The sequence below is a fragment of the Homalodisca vitripennis genome, unplaced genomic scaffold (genome assembly GCF_021130785.1).
Source record: "Homalodisca vitripennis isolate AUS2020 unplaced genomic scaffold, UT_GWSS_2.1 ScUCBcl_4771;HRSCAF=11144, whole genome shotgun sequence".
NCBI classification, from domain to species: Eukaryota; Metazoa; Arthropoda; class Insecta; order Hemiptera; family Cicadellidae; genus Homalodisca; species Homalodisca vitripennis.
The window spans coordinates 27,525-46,708 of NW_025780883.1; the positions used below are offsets into that span (position 1 = coordinate 27,525).

At 32.2% G+C, this 19,184-nt stretch overlaps 1 pseudogene; it reads right to left on the reverse strand.

Moving 5' to 3' along the window:
* Nucleotides 1–18,395, reverse strand: part of LOC124373076 — a 41,583-nt pseudogene extending 23,188 nt beyond the window's left edge.
* Nucleotides 18,396–19,184: the final 789 nt, after the last annotated feature.

The window sequence follows — 19,184 nt, forward strand, 5'->3', positions numbered from 1 at the left end:
TTTATAATATATATTAACTTACGATTTTGAATTAAATACTGTAATCTATTAATTGTTCTTGCTGATCATTCTGATATTTTAGAACTAAGTCACTAGATTATGTTTTTATGTCTTCTTTAGTCATCTCCTGGAAAATAAAAGTACTGAGAAAACTTAACCTTTCCTACGCTGTAGACGGATATATTAGAATGGTAGACTTTGACCAAAACGCCAAATACAATTATATCCAATATTATAGATTATGTGTCTTGGAGAGTTTTTTAGTTTATAAAAGGCCTTTGAAATGCCCGGTGCACGCTCAGTGCTTATCGCGGTTGCCAAGTAAGTATTTATAAATGACCTTCACTCTGCGAGGGGGGGGGTGGGGCTCCCTTTGTCTACCTCCGACCACCTGCTCGTCAGTTCTGCGTCTCCTACAGAGCCATAACGAAACATATCCGTGGTGTTTATTACTGCTTTCTCGGTTATCACTTTATACACACATACATATATATATATATTACAATCTATTTATTCAGTATGATTACGTATATACAAATGAAAAAAAGAACCTGTTACTGGATATTACAAAAGTGTTTCAACTACAGATACTCATGTCAATCAGCCCTTTTTAAATGACAAAGATGTAAAAAAAATTTGAGTCTTTTAGAGATATGTAATATTATACCTTAATACTCGCCTTCGGCTCGCTGGGGGCTATGCCCCCAGGCCCCCAAAGTAAACGCTTGCAAATTCGGGGATAAGCGGAATTCGGTGACTGGTTAAGTCCGGACATTAAGTAAATGACAAGGGATTTAAAAATTGACCTTTTTCATAGATTTTTTTCCGGATTCGTAAAAACTTTTGACTTTGAGGGCATTTTGCGGTTAAACCGTTAGAGATACGACAAAAAGTGACTGGACCTTTCTTGTTGGAAATTTAATTTTGTCTTTCGATTGTGCCCTCAGATCTGATCTACGACCTATGGTTTAGCCAGAAATGAGCTCGGGAGAAAAGTCTGCACGGGTCAGCTATCTTGAATTGTTTAGTATAAACATAATAAAAACCGACCTCAAGGCAGTATTTTAAGTCGAACAGGGGGTTTAATATCACCAGGAGACTATCTAGTCAAGGCGAGAAATTCCCTGGGTGGGTGATTAATGTTAAGGAGGTTAAGACAAGAGGGGGTTTAATTTCGTCAGGATATTGTCTGGTCATATGAACAAATTCCCAGGGGGGGTTAACGTTACCGGGGGATAAGTCTCCAGGGGGTTATCTGGTCATACCAGGATCTTCCCAGGGGGGGGGGGTTAAGAGATTTGGTGACTGGTAAAATTCGGACATGAGGTCATGGCAGGAAATTCCCTGGGGGGGTTTAATGTTACCAGGGGGGTTAACACATCAGGGGGTTGAATGTACAGGAGGTTATCAGGTCATACCAGGAAATCCCCGGGGGGGGGGGTTAATATTACCGGGGGTTAATGACACACTTGGGCCTTTTTTAGAGGGTATTGTGTCTGTGAACATAATAAATATTCCTCTGTCCCTATCTACTATTGACGCTTAGCTAACGCTCAGCCAACTCCCGAAGTCACTGAACCTTTTCTGTAGATCACGTGATTTCCTAAATCCCGTTTAAAATTTGTTTTGAGTTACGACCAACCGTTTAGCCGCTATCAAGCCCGGAATGTAAATTTTTAGGCGAAAATGTCCAATATTTTCACTTAATCGCGTTTTGCGGTCAAACTAAGGGAAATATAGTAAAAAGTCACTGGACCTTTTTTTGTAGGTCATCTTATTTCCTAAATAAAACGTTAGTCTTATTTTGACCTCCGACCAATGGTTTCGCCGCTATCGACCCCAAAAACAAAAGTTTCGCGTAAAAGTTACAACAAAATTGTACATAATCACGTTTTTCGGCCAAACCAATCGAGATAGGGCAAAAGATTACTGGACCTTTTCTGTAGATCGCGCAATTTGCTAATTTGATGGGTCAATCAGATTTGAGCTACGACCAACGGTTCGGTTCGGCCCGCTATCGGGGCTTGAAACATTATTTTTATCGAAAAAATCTCTGGAATTTCAAATGTTCGAGCGTTTTGTCGCTTAACCATGGAAGATAGAGCAAAAAGTCATTTGACCTTTTTTTGTAGTTCACTTCATTCCTGACTATGAATTTTCCGTCAGATCCGAGCTAGCTCCAACGGTTCGCCCGCTATCGGGCTTACAAAAAATGCCTGCAGGGGTGAAGAATGCGCGATTTTTTGGGAATTTTTTTGAGGGGTTGAAAATGAAAAATTCTCACTTTTCGGGATTTTCCTGGTGGTTACACGTGGAAAGCTATCTGTGTACCAAATTTCAAGTCTCTAACTCATCTGGAAGTAGGTTAGAATTAGTATACGTGAGTGAGTCAGTCAGTTACACATGCGGTTGTAATATATATTAGATTCAAATGTCTACAAATGTTATTCATATAAATTTAAATGTGAATAAATTTTGAATTGCTTTTCATACTTTAAGCTTTAGAGAAAACATAATCATGCTCTTTATTTAACAAAATCATTTAGTGTACTCGGTTTGTGATGTTGCCGAATTTCTGCAAGTCATCTCGAGTGGTCTGGACGATGGTGGCTGCAATAGCTGGAGGTGGGGCTGTGCAGAAACTCTTACAAGTGGCCACCAGCTGAGCGAGGCACTGCAGCATCTCACAGCGCAGCCTCATGTACTCTGCTTGAAACACCAGTGACTGGGATGGAGTACTTGCAGCCTGTACACACAACAGTATTATTCTAATGGTTTGTTTTAAACTGATATTTCACCACCACCTCTCAAAGAGCTTGTAAACAGTTTTTTGAGGACTGCCATTTGTGGCACATACTTTGGTTTTTCTTCCCTTCGGGCGGCCTACTGCCATGCACTTAAGTCTCAAGGGCTTTTTGCACACCCCGGAAACACCATGACGCCTACCAGTCTACAACTTCAGCAGTTCAACAAACCGCCGAAAACAACCTATCAAGTCCTCCTGGGAAAATTCACCACCCCTGTCCAAGCTACCAAAGATGGCATACCGCTCTACCGGAGACCTAAAAACACTACGTTATTAGAAACACCAGATTTTATTTGACTTATTTTAAAAAGGATGTTATTATAACCATTGTTTCTTGTTTTCTGCCTCCCAAAAGGAAGCGATGTCGGTGAGAAGGAGGGCACTCCTTCTAATGACATGTAATTTTCAGAGTAAGTTAAATAATACTAAACACCATTAATTTATATAGTGTAAACATTACTCTATATTTTTTGAAAATCCCCTTGCCCAATACTATAGACTATAGTTAGTAATATAAAAAACATTATAGCTGAAAGAAGTAGGATTTTTTTGGACATTTGCCACTGTTCAGTGATATAAAAATCAGTAGCACTTTTTTGTTTAAAGTTTGTTATTGACGATGGAAGGTTTGAAAAGAAAACAAGCTTTCGGACATTTACCATTGTTTATGTTACAAAAAGTATAGCACTTATATAATATGTTAAAGGTGTTATAACTTTTGTAAAATATAATGATGACAAAATAATGTCCAAAATCCAGTAACTCTATGTTTTGAGATCTGCAATCTGATCTGTTCCTCAGGATACTGTGTAAGAACTAATCTAACACATACCTATAATCTAGGTTAAAATAAGCATTGTGCCAAGCATATATCATGAATCACATCAACCATGTTTTGTGTCAACTCTATGCAGACTAACTCCAAAACATGCACTTAATAAAAAAAAAGAAAACACCAATTATTAAAACTCTACTACAGAATACAAGTCATAATAGGTCTGAACTCACTGACTAACCACATTCACCTCAAGAAGAGATCAGATTTCAGACCTCAAAATACAGTAAAAAATATGGTATATTCTATTTACTGTAGATATGTTCGCAAGTTCAAAATTGGCTTTGATTTTTTTTAAAGTAAACTTACATTTTTATACTTTAAAACGGAAATAAATTGTTACAACTTAATAATTAGGCAGTTTTATACTTAATGTAAAAAGTCTTTTGTTATCCTATTTTGATCAATATTTTTTCTTTATAAAAATATATGATTCCTGAAAATAAGCAAAACATATTTAAAACAGTATTTATACATAAAAAAGTGTTGGACCTATTTTATTTTAAATCATACTTAATTATCTTAAAAAGACAATAGTTTAGAACTGCAGTTATTAACTTAGTGTTTAAACAAAATTTTAATTGTAAACTAAAAGCCAGTGTTTACAATAGCATACTAACTGAAAATCAAATGTCATCCCAGTATCACAGACAACTTTTAAAAAGAATTAATTATAAATCTCTGTCGAGTCCATCCTCTGCAGGCATTCTTAAACTGAGGCTAAAAGTTCATCACAAAATCTGATAAAAATTGTAAGGTAATTGGGCAATTTTTCCTTTGTTAATTGGATGAACCCAATGTATTCTGTTTCTTATCTTCCTTCTTCCTCAAACTACTAAAACACAAATAATTTTCTTAGGAATTTCCAGTAACTACACTGGTACAATAAACCAACTCTAAGTCCAAAAAGTCTAGACAAACTGCTATTTGTACCTTAGAGCATGGAATGGACTGCCCAGTCTCTGTGGATGGGTGCTTGTAACTTATGTGACAGTTTTTTATAGTCTTAGTTACAAATAACACAGGAGTCCATATCAAATTCAGAATAAAGGCTATAATTTTTAGTATAGGAATGGAAGTTTTTGATATCAACCTATCTCTAACAAATTTCCAAACAAAACGTTTTTTAGTTTGCAACTCTGATATACCAAAATTTGTATGATTTGAGAGGACATAAAACCTCTTTATTAAAAATATCCAGTGAACAAACTCTTAAATAACAAACAAGACCTCTGAAAAAAAGATGTCATACTCTATTGCTCTCATTTTACCACAGTTGTTTGTAATGCAGCTGCTCAATCTATATATATATATATATATATACAAATGAATGTTTGTGTGTTTGTTCTTTATAGACTCAGAAACTATTTGACCGATCATTATGAAAATTTGTATGTATATGTATTTTTCCACGTAGAAGGTTTATATGCTATGCCCATTGACGTAACTCACCACCAGGAGGCGCTGCAAAAATATATAAGTTATCAAAGCGCCTGCACATTGTAAACTACAATTACAAGATAGTTGTGTATAATAACCACACACTATGTGAAGGCACTAAGTTTTTATGGATATTTGTCTTTCAAATGAATTTCTGTTTTGGCCTTATAGCTTGAATGTTAGACCACTTTATTTATTAAGTACATGTACAATGGCTATAAACATACAACTTTTGGGCAGATTTTCTTGATAGTGTCAACAAGGTAAACTTTACATCAGCATTGACAATATAATTCACTTAAACCAGAAGTGCTCATACACGAGCAAAACTTACAAAAAGCATGCAAAGCCACGGGGAACAGCTAGTACTTTATAAATTAACAGTAGCTCAGAAGCTTGTCTTGATATGAAAACAACTTCTTTCAGATCCCCTCAAATCTCCATCAGTGGTCATGTCAGCATTGTTGTCTCCAAAATGGTGTTGTCATTGTGTACCCTTTCGATTCATAGTTGGGGTATTTCATCACTAAATATTTTTATTAACTGCTCAAGTATGTATGGTGGATAATATCTACCAACAAATATTTCAATTGAATTAAAGTTTAAAGTGTTATGTGGTTGAAAACAATACAAAGAATAAGATATTAAAGAAAGTAGATATGTGTATTTAAAACAAAGAAGTAAAGAAACATTACTAATGAATTAGTCATTAACATTGTAACTAATAAGCTACAATTATTAATCATTGTGTATTTGACTGACTAAGCAGTACTACTATACAACGGTTTCAACTCCAGATGTCTATATTATTCTACAGTAAGCATAAATGTCATAATCATAAATCTTCACGAAAGGCTGAGAATGTTAAAAAACTAAGGTTAATACAGAGAGGGTTAACTACCTTAAGGAGTATAAAATCTTCTGAACAGACTTTATTGTGAGCTTGTTCATTTTTTTAACCTCATATTTTAATCATTTACGTTGAAGCATTTTTATTGCCATTATTTATAAATTTAAACAGATATAATTTCCATTTCCTAAAGAAAACAAAAGGACCCTGACAACTGACAGACCTTGATGGCAGCCAGAGCCTTGTAGTAGTGTGAGGTAGCAGCAACCGAGCCGAGCGAGCAGACCATCATCACTGCGGAGACAGGCTTCACCCTCACTCAACTCCTCTAGGGTCAGCAGCCAGAAGTGGAGATGTTCTGATGATACATGTTCATGTAGCTGACCCACAATCCCAGCACACACACTCAAGTGTCCATACCTTTACACAGATAATAGGTAAACTGATTTATTAACACCACTTTTTATAATTTGATTTATAACTTTTGCCACTTTTTTTCCATTTATAACAATTGCATTCACATCAGTTGTTTACAGTTTGCACCTACTCAATGCCATAAATACTTGTTTTAGCCTCACTACTAGGTCGATTTCAATGTTTTTATATAGTTAATTTCAACCCCCTTGTCATTTTTAAGTTAATGTTATGTTTATACCAACATTACAATAAAAAGTAACAATTTTGCATTTTAAAAAAGTTTGTTTTTGAATTAACACTAACTCGCCATCTTTAAGTAAATAATATGTTTATGGTTAAAATATTGTAATACAAATATCAATGTTTATTTTGTAATTAACACACAAATTAATAGAAATTAGCAAAATTAATATTAACACTTAAAGTTTATATGATTTTTCTAATAAAAAAATGTAGCTTAGGATGGATATATTAAAATTACTAAATTTAATTAAAATTTGAAAAGCACAAGTAAAGTAAAAGAATTTTACTGGATTTACAGTGCAATTCAGAGGTTGTATAAACTAGTAGGCCAATGGGTTAACTGTTATTACCAATCATTTATTAATCCTTTGACTGTCGCGGCATTGGCACATTACACACAGTAAAAACCTTGTAAATTGTCGGCATCTATTGGCTTGATGATAAGTAAATAAATAAAATAAATAAATAAATCTTTATTTGTCGTTCGAATTCTTACAATCATTGACAATGTCATATTGCAGCCTAGGGCATGGTCAAAATAAAACAATTTTATCAAAATAATTTAAACTTAAACTAACATACAAAAAAGAAAAAACAGTGCTTTAGTAGCATAAATTAGTCAGTGAAGGTTAATTTAAAATAAACTAGGCCTAGATATATAAATTAAATAGTAAATAAACAATTGTCAAAATTTACATATAAAACATATTATATATCTAAAATGTAATGTTTTTTAATTCTAAAAACTCGTCTAAACTATAGAAAGGGTGTTTCAAAAGCCAACTATAAAAGAGCTTAGTGAAGGTTTTATGTGGATACTTATTTACCAGAGGTTCCAAAAAATTATAGATTTTCAGGGATGTTACCATGTGACTATTTAAGGTTTTACTGAGGCGGTGATAAACCAATTGCAGCATTGTTTTTTAGTTCTAGTATTGTATGAATGAATTTCGTTATTAAATTTTAAAAATTTTGGATTTTTTAGAATATAGTTAATTAAATCAAATATATATAGATTGATAACCGTTTGAATCTCTAACAGAATAAAAAGTGGTTTACAATGTTCCAGCGGTTGAGAATTAGTCATTAGTCTAATAGCTTTTTTTTGAAGAATTAAGATGTCTTCAGTTCCTGAGCAGTTGCCCCAAAATATCAAACCATATCGAAAAACTGCTTGGAAATACGCAAAATAGGCAGTCCTCACATAGTTTTTAGGAACAGCACTCTTAAGGCGACTTAACAGGTAAATAACTCTAGAAAGCCTTTTGCTTATATATTCTGTATGTTGGTTCCAGTTTAGTTGGTTATCTATATACATTCCTAAAAATTTTATATTGGAGCTAAAACTGTTATCAAGAGGGGCCAAATAAGGTTTCAAGCTAAAAATTATATTTTGTGTCTTTTCTTCATTTAATAGAAATCCATTAGATCGAAACCACTGGGAAGCACCTATTAAGGTTTCATCTGAAAATTTTGAGAGTTCTCCAATGTTATTTGCAATGTTAATAAAAGTTGTATCATCAGCGTAAAGTATTGTTTTAGCTGTCACTGAGAAAGGTAGATCATTTATACTGATTAAAAATAGAAGTGGTCCAAGGACAGAGCCCTGTGGGACACCATATTTTACTGTTTATGTCCTTGGACCTTACCCCATTGATGGTAACTATCTGTTGTCGATCATGTAAATAAGACTTGAAAAATTTCAATGTAGGATCTGAAAACCCGTAATAATTTAGCTTTGTGATAAGATCACAATGGTTAACACAATCAAAGGCTTTGCTAAGGTCACAGAAGGTGACCTGAGCAAAAGCCTTATTTTCAAATACCTGATTAATTTGTCTAATCAAATCATCTATTGCATCAACAGTAGATTTAGTCTTTCTAAAACCAAATTGAGATGCATTTAAAAGATAATTGCTCTCCAAGAAATCAACAATCTGTTCGTAGACCAGCGTTTCAATTAGTTTTGATAGGACTGGAACAACAGAAATGGGACAATAGCTCCCAGGCTCATCCTTCGGACCCTTTTTATATATTGGGCAAATTCTGGAAACTTTAAGTTGTCTAGGAAACACCCCCTCTTTTAGTAATTGGTTGATACAGGTTGCTAGAGGATTTACCAAACTTAAAGCTATTTTTTTTAATAAGTTATTTGACATATCGTAAAAATCAAGGCTGTCAGAATTTTTCATTTTTTTAATGGCTTTCAAAACGTTCTCTGGAGTTATATTTTTCCAAGAAAAGTACTGGTTGGACACAATAGCTGGCAGCAACTCATGACTTTGAACATTATTTACAGATGATTCTATGTTTCGTTTAACTTCATTTACAGAATTTACAAAATAATTATTGAAAGTATCAGGATCAATGTTGGTTTTGAAATTATTAACTTGAACATTATTATTTTTTTATAATATGCCAAGCCGATTTGCATTTATTACTACTTTGCTCTATATAATTTACATTACTAGCTAGTTTTGCTTCTTTGATGGACTTTTTATACTGATATTTTAATTCGTTATACCTATCTCTTAAGGAAACATTTTGATTATGATTGCCCTTTATCAAGTCACTAAGAAACAATAATTTTTCTTTCATTTTCCTTAAATTGTCAGTATACCACATTTTATTCTTTTTTTTTTTGGATAATTGTTCGGTTTTAATTTTTTTAATACTTTAAAAAAATTTATATTGTTAATGATAACAGTGAACAGAGACTCAAACATGTATTCCGCACCATTGAATTTAGTTAGATATATTAAATTTTTCCAGTCATAAGTAGCTAGCTTTGAAGATAGATTTTCAAAATCACATTGAGGGATAAACAATTTAATGGGATAGTCAGTTCTAGAATTATTGTAATCGTTTTTAGTAAATGTTCTATTTTTCATCCTAATGTTGACAGTGATGCCATCATGATCAGAGAATGGGAATTTGAACGTACTGACTGAGGCTGTCTTGAGAGAATGTCTTCTTATAAAGACATTATCTAGACAATTTTTTCCTCTAGTTGGTGTATTATTTAAATAGTAAAAATCATACTGTCTTAAGATATTAAGCAGTTTTGCTAACTGTTGCAGTGTTTTTTGTAACATCAAAGCAAATATTAACATCGCCTCCCAATATAATATCACAATTAGACTTTTGCGTAATATATGACAGCAATGTGTCAAGAGTGCATAAAAATATATTGGGGTCACCATTTGGAGAATGATACAAAGATACTACCAATATTTTAAGATCATCAATAAAAATAGCAGAGGCTTCAAAGTTTAATTCATCACAAAATCCACTAATGTCCCACTCCCTAGATTGAAATTTACCATTTACAAATATGGATGTCCCCCCTCTAATGTGGTTCTGTCTGCAATATGCAGCTGCACAGTAATAATTATCCGGAAATGATAATTTAATTTCATCATATCCAAGCCAATGTTCTGACAGGCAGATTACATGCACATTAGGCATACTAATAAAAAAACTTGCTAAGACATCAATTTTATTTTTAAACCTTGTATATTTAAAAATATTATGTTAAACTCTATGAAATGCTGGTTAGATGGATTTCCAGAAAGAGTGCGGAGTTCAGTGATTGAGCTAGTTCCTGTTTTACATTGGCTAAATTGGTAACTTATTAATAGTTGGGTTAGGTGAAAAGACATGATTACTTAAATGTATTAAACTATTGTCTACAGAAGAAATGTTCCGAAACGTGTCTTGCAGTGTAGTATCAGCCACATTGACTTCTAGCACATCATTTGATATAGAAGTATTTAGAGCATTAGAGTCTTTAGTAGTGGTTTGAGTCAAGTGTAAAGAAATTTCACACTTCAATTTTGCAACAAAATCAGAGTGCATCAGTCCATTTCTAAGTTTACCAGCAGATGCTTCATCAGTTGTAACTATCTTGACACAGGCATTTGAAGCTTTCTGGAAGAGAATAAGATTAGCCACAAAATGTTCTATGGTAATGTGATCCCTTACACATCCCATTGGAGAGCAGATCAGTGTTCTTAGTTTTCTTCTTTTAAAATCTTCCGTTAGTTTAGTGAAAGCAGTATCATAATCACACTTTTCTGGCTTTTGATGATATATTTTTTTTGTTACCAGACCGTAAACAGATGCTCCAAACCTGGATGTCTGATAAGTCAAAAAATCGTTGAGACAATGTGACTGGGTGGGTTTCCCAAAACGGTCTCTGAATACCAGCGCAACCCCTGCACTCATCTGTTTATCATCACAGAGGTCAGCGGAGATACAGTGGGCAAAGCCAACTGTTTGGTCATGACTAAACTCATCCATTAAGTCATTCATGTCAGCCTCAATTACATTGATGAGTTCACAAACTGACTTGTTACTGGATTCAACTTGATTGTGTGATTTACCAGTAGAATGTGTGTTTGCCATAACACCTTTTAAATCACCAATGTGCACTTCCAAACTCTGCTGTTCCTTTTCTGGAAATACATTTTTCAGAATGTCCATAATTAAATAGCCTAGCTTAGTCCTCCCTCTGCCACTAAGGTGAAGGCCATGTCTGGTAAAATGAAATCGTTTTAGTCTGTCTAAGTCAATAAGATAGGTAGATTTGATACGAAACACCAGTTCTCTAATGTAATTATTAAGAAGGTCAATAGTGTTGTGTACTGGGCTAAATATGTCTTGGTCATATCTTCTTGGAACTGTGGCTATTATTACAGGCTTGTTCTTGCTTAAAGTAATTAGATCACTTTCCAGTGATTTATATATTGAGGAGACATCACTTTGTAGAACATCATTAGTTCCCCCCAAAAGAACTATGGCATCATCTGTTGATGACAATGCTGCTTCTGTCACTTGGAGAAGACGAGCATTCGGCATTACACATCCCACGGCTTTGATTTCGTTTTGATTTGCCCTTTCAATACCTTGAGCCACTTCATGCCCCTGGCTGTCTGAATAAACTGCCAATTTAATTTTTTCCCAAAAGTTATTTTTGGTCTTGATTGAATTATTTTATTTTTAAATTTCATAAGTATTTAGATGATATTTAATATTGTGTACATAGTTGAAATATCCGAGTAACCATATATCTGCATTCAATATATTTTTATGTATCAATTAATGAAAGTTTTTTATTAACTTAAAAAAAAAACAATAATTTTGAAAATCTGTCAGGTGGAAACAATTTTTTTTCGAAAGCTTGCAAATATACAAAAAGTATACCAGCATTTTAAGAAAGTATCATAGCAAAATAGCTACAGCACTCAAAGGGACAGGTTGGTTAGTAGATTAATAGTGCCTGAGCAACATGTGTTTTAGGAATCAGCTGTTTTAAGCCAAAGAAAATATAACATAAAATAATATATAAAATAAATCAAATATATAAGCTTTGGAATCCCTACAACAGAGCCCTACAGTTGGATGTACATAAAATCAACATAATACACATATAAAGTTTAAGATCTTTTGATTAATACCAAATATGTACATAAAATAGTGGTTTTAAATATCTAAAATTGATAAAAAATACAGAATTCTTTAACCCTAGAAGTGGCAGTCAGAATTTTCCTGGGTGGTAGGCCAATTTTTGCTTTTGTGTAGAGGTCACTAAATTGTTTATAGATTGTACATAATATGCTAATATCCTTGTGTTATATATTATTACAATTTGTATGTTCCTTAGATTATGAATCTGATACAAACATGTTTTAAGAATAAATATTTTTAATCGTCACTGTTCAAAATAAAAAAATAAAATCATGTTTTGCAAATGACAAAATCAGATGCAAAATACCTTAAAAAAATAGCAAAACGTTTTTCTAATTAATTCCAAGATATATAAAAATTTTGAAATTGACTTTTTCAAACAGAAACACTTTTTTACTCATAAAGTTTTTTACTATCCTGATATTAATTAAAACAGTAAAAAATTACAAAACATGTAACACATACAGTTTATACATCTGTATAAAATCTTAAATATATATTGATAATAAATAATTGATTGTTATGTATGAAATTAAAGTTTATATGAGTTTGAATTTATTGTTAGAATATAAATTAAAAAAAAAAAATATAAAAATATTGAATTGAAAACTGTTTTTAGTTCCAAAAATTGCTAAAAAATAGTAAATTGACAGATGATATAAATTTTTAAAATTACCTCATTTTCAAGATATACATTTTGTAGCAAAATTCTGTAAAAAATAAAAAATATACATTTGCAATATTTATTTTAACCCAAAAGTAATACAAAATAAAATCTCACAAACTAAATATTTTTTCAACATCATACGTTATGAAGAAAGTCATAATAGATTTACTTTTTCTAAAATCTGCTGGAGCCAAACAACTCATCAACTATTAAATTATTTCACAATCACTTTTAGGCTATCTGGTTTAAATAATACCATCATGAATATTATATTTACTGTTAAGGGGATTCCCTACTGAAAAATGGCCAATTTTGACAAAAAAATTGAAATTAACTTTTATATTTATTTCAATTTCTATGGCTTATAAGAAACCATAAAAATATAACATTTACTATAACATAACTTTTCATCACTGTGAAAAAAAATATTTGAAGAGGAGCACGCACACCTACTTTTGGTCTAGTCAGCCAGTGCCAGAACCATACTCCAGCAATCCTTTTTTTAGTAATAATATAGCAAATATAGCCTTTTCTTTCTTGTTAGTGGTTTATTAGGCCTACATATGTCTTCAATATATAAATATACCATTCACCGACTACAAGTAACAGTATGGTAAGTTACTTTCATCTATAGCTACTAAATTGCTTGTGTAAACTTCAAACGCTGATTCCCGCAGATTTAAAATTTTTATATTTTTCAAACAAAAGTTCTTATAACTTTTTAGCTATTAAAGCTAAAGCAGTGAAACTTTTACTGCATATTATTTATAATGTAAAACTTTTAGTGCATGGATATTATTATAATGTTAAACAAAATTTTAAATAAAAAACAAATAAAAATACTATTTATAAAAAATGTTTTAAAATGTTTTTGTCAAGCCATAAATTTAAAACTACTTGAGAAATAAAGTGGAGCATGCACAAAAACTTAGTACTTATCATGTTCTTAAAAATGAGATAATAAACAATAATATTGGTTCATTAGTTACTAAGTTACAAAACATTCAAAATCCCATGTATTTTTCTAAAAAAAAACAACTCAAAAAATTCCAAAAAGGAGGTAAATATATGTATATTTTAAAAATATAACAGTGGCAATCATTATTCTAGGACCAAAAGGAACCCAAATATATGCATATTATAATCATTAAACATGTTTTAATGAAAATCACTAGTTTCAGTAGGGAATCCCCTCAATGTAAAACATATATTGCACAATATGATTATTTTCAAATTAAGTGTTGTAATAAAAGTGGGAGCTCTTGTTTATGAAACAGCTGTATCATGATTACTGACTGACAACTATTACAAAGATAGTCAAACAAAAGTACAGCTCTTAGGCTTTCTTGTAGTATAAATAACATTACATCAACATAAACTGTTTTACATTGGATGTACAAATAAAATTATATTCACTGGTTTTCCAACTAATAAGATTTTGGTTTTTTGAAATTTTTCAATAAAGACATAATTTCAAAAATTTGTTGCATGGAAACTATAACTCCAATATAAAAATACTTAGTTGACCATAGTTGCTCCAGAAATGGAAGTTTCTTTAGTGCAACTTTGAAGGTTCTATAAAATATAACACATATGAAATTTTTTTAAGTTACTGTATTTTATCAAAGTAACGAATTGTGGTAATTATAGTATTTTTTTTTATTATTCGTAGACAAATAAAGAACGGAGTTATGTTTTATACATGAAAATTAAAGTTAAGAATATCGTCTTATCATTTATATATGCTGTTTGGCTTAAATGTATTTATAAACATTAAATCATGAGTTAAAAGAGAATAGTACACAGTTGTAGGAAAACAGATGGTTGCCACCTCACAAACAGCAACAAATAGTCAAAAAAACCATGGAGCCACTTCTACGGTTCATAATGTAGATTTTACAAAACATTACAAAACTTTTTTCCCAACAAATAATTGTTGACACTATAACTGTCATCTTATATGATTTATGACTGATAAATGTGAAAAATAAAATGAATCAAAATAAAGGATTTTAAATTTAAAGGAAATGATTGCATTTGTTTACAAACATAACCAGCTAACACAACAATGACTACGCTAACTGACTGACTGATTGATAAAGTTTCATCAGCCAAGTACGTTAGTATCTGTTTTGAACAAAAAAAACATGTAATAGAAACACTTCCAAAAGGATTCCATAAATAAAAACATAAATGTGGTACATATAAACCATGGAAATGATGTTTGGAACAGTGTGTGACAGAAATACTAGACTGACTGCTAATGTATGTCAGATTCAGTTCACCTTTGGAGTGCAAAAGATTAAACTATGTTTTTATCTCAATTTGTTGTCAAGCTGGTTTATACTATTCTTATCATGCATTGCTTTGCATTTATTTATAAGATGATCATTGTGGTTGTAGTAAGTGAATACAAAACAAATATAGATAAAAACTTAGTTTAAATGTCAAAGTTGTTTTCATCTTTAAAATAATGTATAGCTTATGTATCCTATAACTAAGTTTTAAATTGCTCCAATTTAAATTTTTTAACGAAAGATATTTAATTTAATGATTTTGATGTATTTTACCTAGCAGCAGATCTTGCTATTCTGTAGTTAGCCCAGAGGTTAGTGGTACGCACAGCTTCATCTATGGTAGACTGAGCTCCTATACTTTTCCACTGAGCTGCTGAGACACACTGGAATACTAGAGTGCACAGCATTACCTAAAATATCGTTTAAAGATGAAAATTCAGAATTTTACATTTTCATCAAAACCAAAATAAATAAAGACTTCATTACTTGTTTCACATTAATTTGTTGTTACTTGGGCATCCTGCTTTAATCCAGCAGTTGGAAACATGTTCTTTGTAATTACAATAGGGATCGCCAGTGAGAGCAGTTGAGGGAGGAACCTGTTTGGCACAGTCACGAGGACTGAGCTAACTAATTAACTACGTTAGTTTGAGGTTTGTGCAGTACACACTGTGACAAAGGTCTGCGTCTGCCGCAGGGTGCCATGCCAAGCAGCAGTTGACATGTTGTGCCAACTGCACTCTTTCATGGCCCTTACTATAAGATTCAAGAGAATGAGCCAATTATTTAGTGCAGTAAAAGGAGACCAGCTGTAACTTCAAGATTATAAATAATTGCCTGTTGAGATTATAAAGATTATATTGAGGATTGCTATGAAAACTGAAAGCTATAAGCAAAATTAAACCTTGCCATAATAGCTCACTCAATGATTAGAATCTAAGGAATTATGAATTTGCACATCATATTAAAATTTAAACAACGATATGGACTTAACATTCACTACATTATTGTATTCCACTTGAATCCTTAGATTCTTTACCAAAATTCAAAATTTGATTATAATATTTTTAATTGAAAATCAACAACTTATAAAATTTGTAAAATGTAAAAACTTGTATTTGTGTTTTAGAAAGTTTTTTATCATGTGTTTCTTCTTTTGTTTGTTTATTTTTATAGAACCATGCTAATCACTAAAGAGCTCACTCTATTTTTATGATTAAAATATTTTGTACTTGGCTGTCTCTTTTATATGTGCTTCAGTAATAAACAAAACTAACATGTGATCTGAAGACTAAAAACCTGTCAAATTATTTATTATATTCTTGAAATATGTGTTAATTTTGTTGTCTTAAAACAAAAATCGATATTACTGTATTTTCTTGAAGAATCACATTCAATTCTTAATTTGACTCATTAGCGAAAGACCTTGGTGTCCTCAGGGCCGGAAGGAGAGGAGCTCAGCTGGCCCAGTTTCTTGAGCAGGTGTGGCAGGAACGCCTGAGTCGCATGTTGCTGCATCCCTCCGATAGCCCCTAGAGCCTCACACAGCAGCGCCGAGCACCAATCTGCCAACAACTGTCCATTATCATTTTCTGCCTAATTCATGCTAGCCTCTTTTTGTTTAAACCATTTTATTATTAAACATTTTTTTTAAATTCTTTATTCTATGAATATTTCCATGACTTGACTCTAATACAATAGTCACTAGTGCACCCTCCAGTTAGAGATGGGCGTTATTTGATGTAACACGATAAACAACAATGATGCTGCGCAGCAACAGTTGTTCCCGCAGCGTGTTGCAAGAAATTCTCTGTTATTTTGGTAACCTGATGACAACGAACAATGAATTTATTCGTTTCGTTGTCGGTAACGGTAAGCTTGACCTGGAAACAGTCTAAAGCAGCAGACATGAAACTCTTAAGCTGTTATTTGAGCAATGGGGTTGTAATGAAAAATGGAGTTGTAGTGTAACCATTATTATTTAATTAGCGGAAATCTAACAACAGCTCGATAATATCAGCTTGTACATCAGTTTTATAAAGCCCTAGTGTAATTTATATTTCGTACACAAAACTAATTGTTTCCGTACACAAAATAAATTGTTCAGTTTGACCATGTTCAAATGAGTTCTACAGTTGTGTAGAGTTACTATGTCTGCATTGTTTAAACTTATACATATTATTCTAATACATACTGAAAATCCATATTAATAGTGTTTAATTGTATAATTAATTCACAACGATTAAATTATATGAAAAGAATTATATTCATATCAGTCCTATAATAAAACTATAGTCAAAGAGTTTTATTAAATTTTGCAAAAAGCTCTATTGGTCCAGTAACATTGTGTGTTAAAAAAATGTTACTTAATTATAAATATTATTATAATAATAAAGAATTTGATGAATAAATATTGACAGATAAATTGTGAAAATGAAATAATATAATCTAGCAGTAATGCTTTAATCGGTTAGGTAAAGTGTAATATCAGTTGTATTGAGTGAGTTGTCCATCCAAGATTTTTATGTTCTGTAAACTTGATTTGTAATGTATATCTTTGATCACAATACAAATCACCTACTAACAATTTTAGATATTAAAAATATATTTTAAATTATAAATTTGTTAAAAGGTAGTTTTAATCAGAGCTAACAGTTTAGAACCAATATGAACAATTTCTGATGAATTAATTTTTGTTCTTGAATCTAAAATGGCTGCCATTTTTATAAGGTAATTGAATTTTATTTTTATTTGGTACCATTGGTTTTCTCACATCAATGCCTTTAATTAAGTGTAACAAAAAGACCCATGCTACTACCTCATTTTTGTTTTGGGGTAGGGAGAGGTAATTTTAGAACTTGTAAAAGCCACTCCAGATTGTTATTATGATTCCCTGAGAGGCATTTGAAAATATTGTACTGTTCAAAATTAAGAGCATGACATTACTTTATTTCCATCCTTTACAATCACTACAGATATTTCCAGATAGCTCTCCATATCATAATACACCACCACTCTAGGCCCAAGTTCCTATAGGATTCAGGATTGTGCCAGATAAAGCTATTCCGCAGAAAATACAAACTCTTGATACCAAATAATGTTGTAAAATATTATGGTAGAAATGTTACCTACAAAACACTATAGTTACAAAATACAAACCAGCCATGTCTTCAACAAGGCAAGTAGCAATGAGCTGCACAAAGCGAGGACACAGTGTCTTCTGGACATTACAACAGGTTGACAATGCAGCGGAGTACCGAGCGCATGGTATCTGTGTGAGTGCAGGTAGCAGCCAACAACAGGAACAAGGACTCTACAGCATCCAGGCGCTCATCCAGTCCTTGGCTGGCTAGCTCCTCTCTGAAGCTACAATACCAGACACTTTTTAGGGCAGAATGATTCTGGAACACTTCTAGGAGTAAATTATGTAGAGTAGAGCAACAAGCACATGATATTAGTGTGAAAACAGGTAGCAACCCCGGAACAGGAACAGGGACTCCACGGCATCCAGGTTTTCATCCAGTCTTAGGTTAGTTAGCTTTTCTCTGAAGCTGCAAACCAGGCAGCTGTTGGGCAGAATGTTTTCTGGAAAACTTCAGGAGTACAGAGCATCCAGGCATTCATGTAGTCTTGGGCTTGCTCTGAAGTTTTAATATGGGATATCTCGTAATATGCACCTTGTTTACCCACCTCAATTTAATACAACAGTGTCACAAGTTTTTATATGGGATAAATTAAATAAAAATAAGAACGAAATGTACATGTAACTCACACACAGTAAGAATATTTTTCAATCAATATAAACATCCTAAGACACAATGCATGTTTTTAAGTATCATTTTGATTTTTTAAAAAAACAAAGCATTCAAATATTTTATTTATATGTGAAAGCTATTACTTTTCAATGTAATTTCCACCTATGTTGATCCCTTGACAAGGGTTGCAAATACTCTTATGTACAATATAAAGATGGTGACGCCATCTGAATGATTATACACTTTTCCTAATTGAAACTTTTCAGAATGCACTCTTAATCAACCAGCAAGCAAACAAAATCAGTACTGGTTTTTATTTATGATTGGCAGTTTTATATTATTTAACATGGATCATCCACGCATGAATTTTTGTTGTAATTTTAAATCACAGGTTTGTTTTTTTGT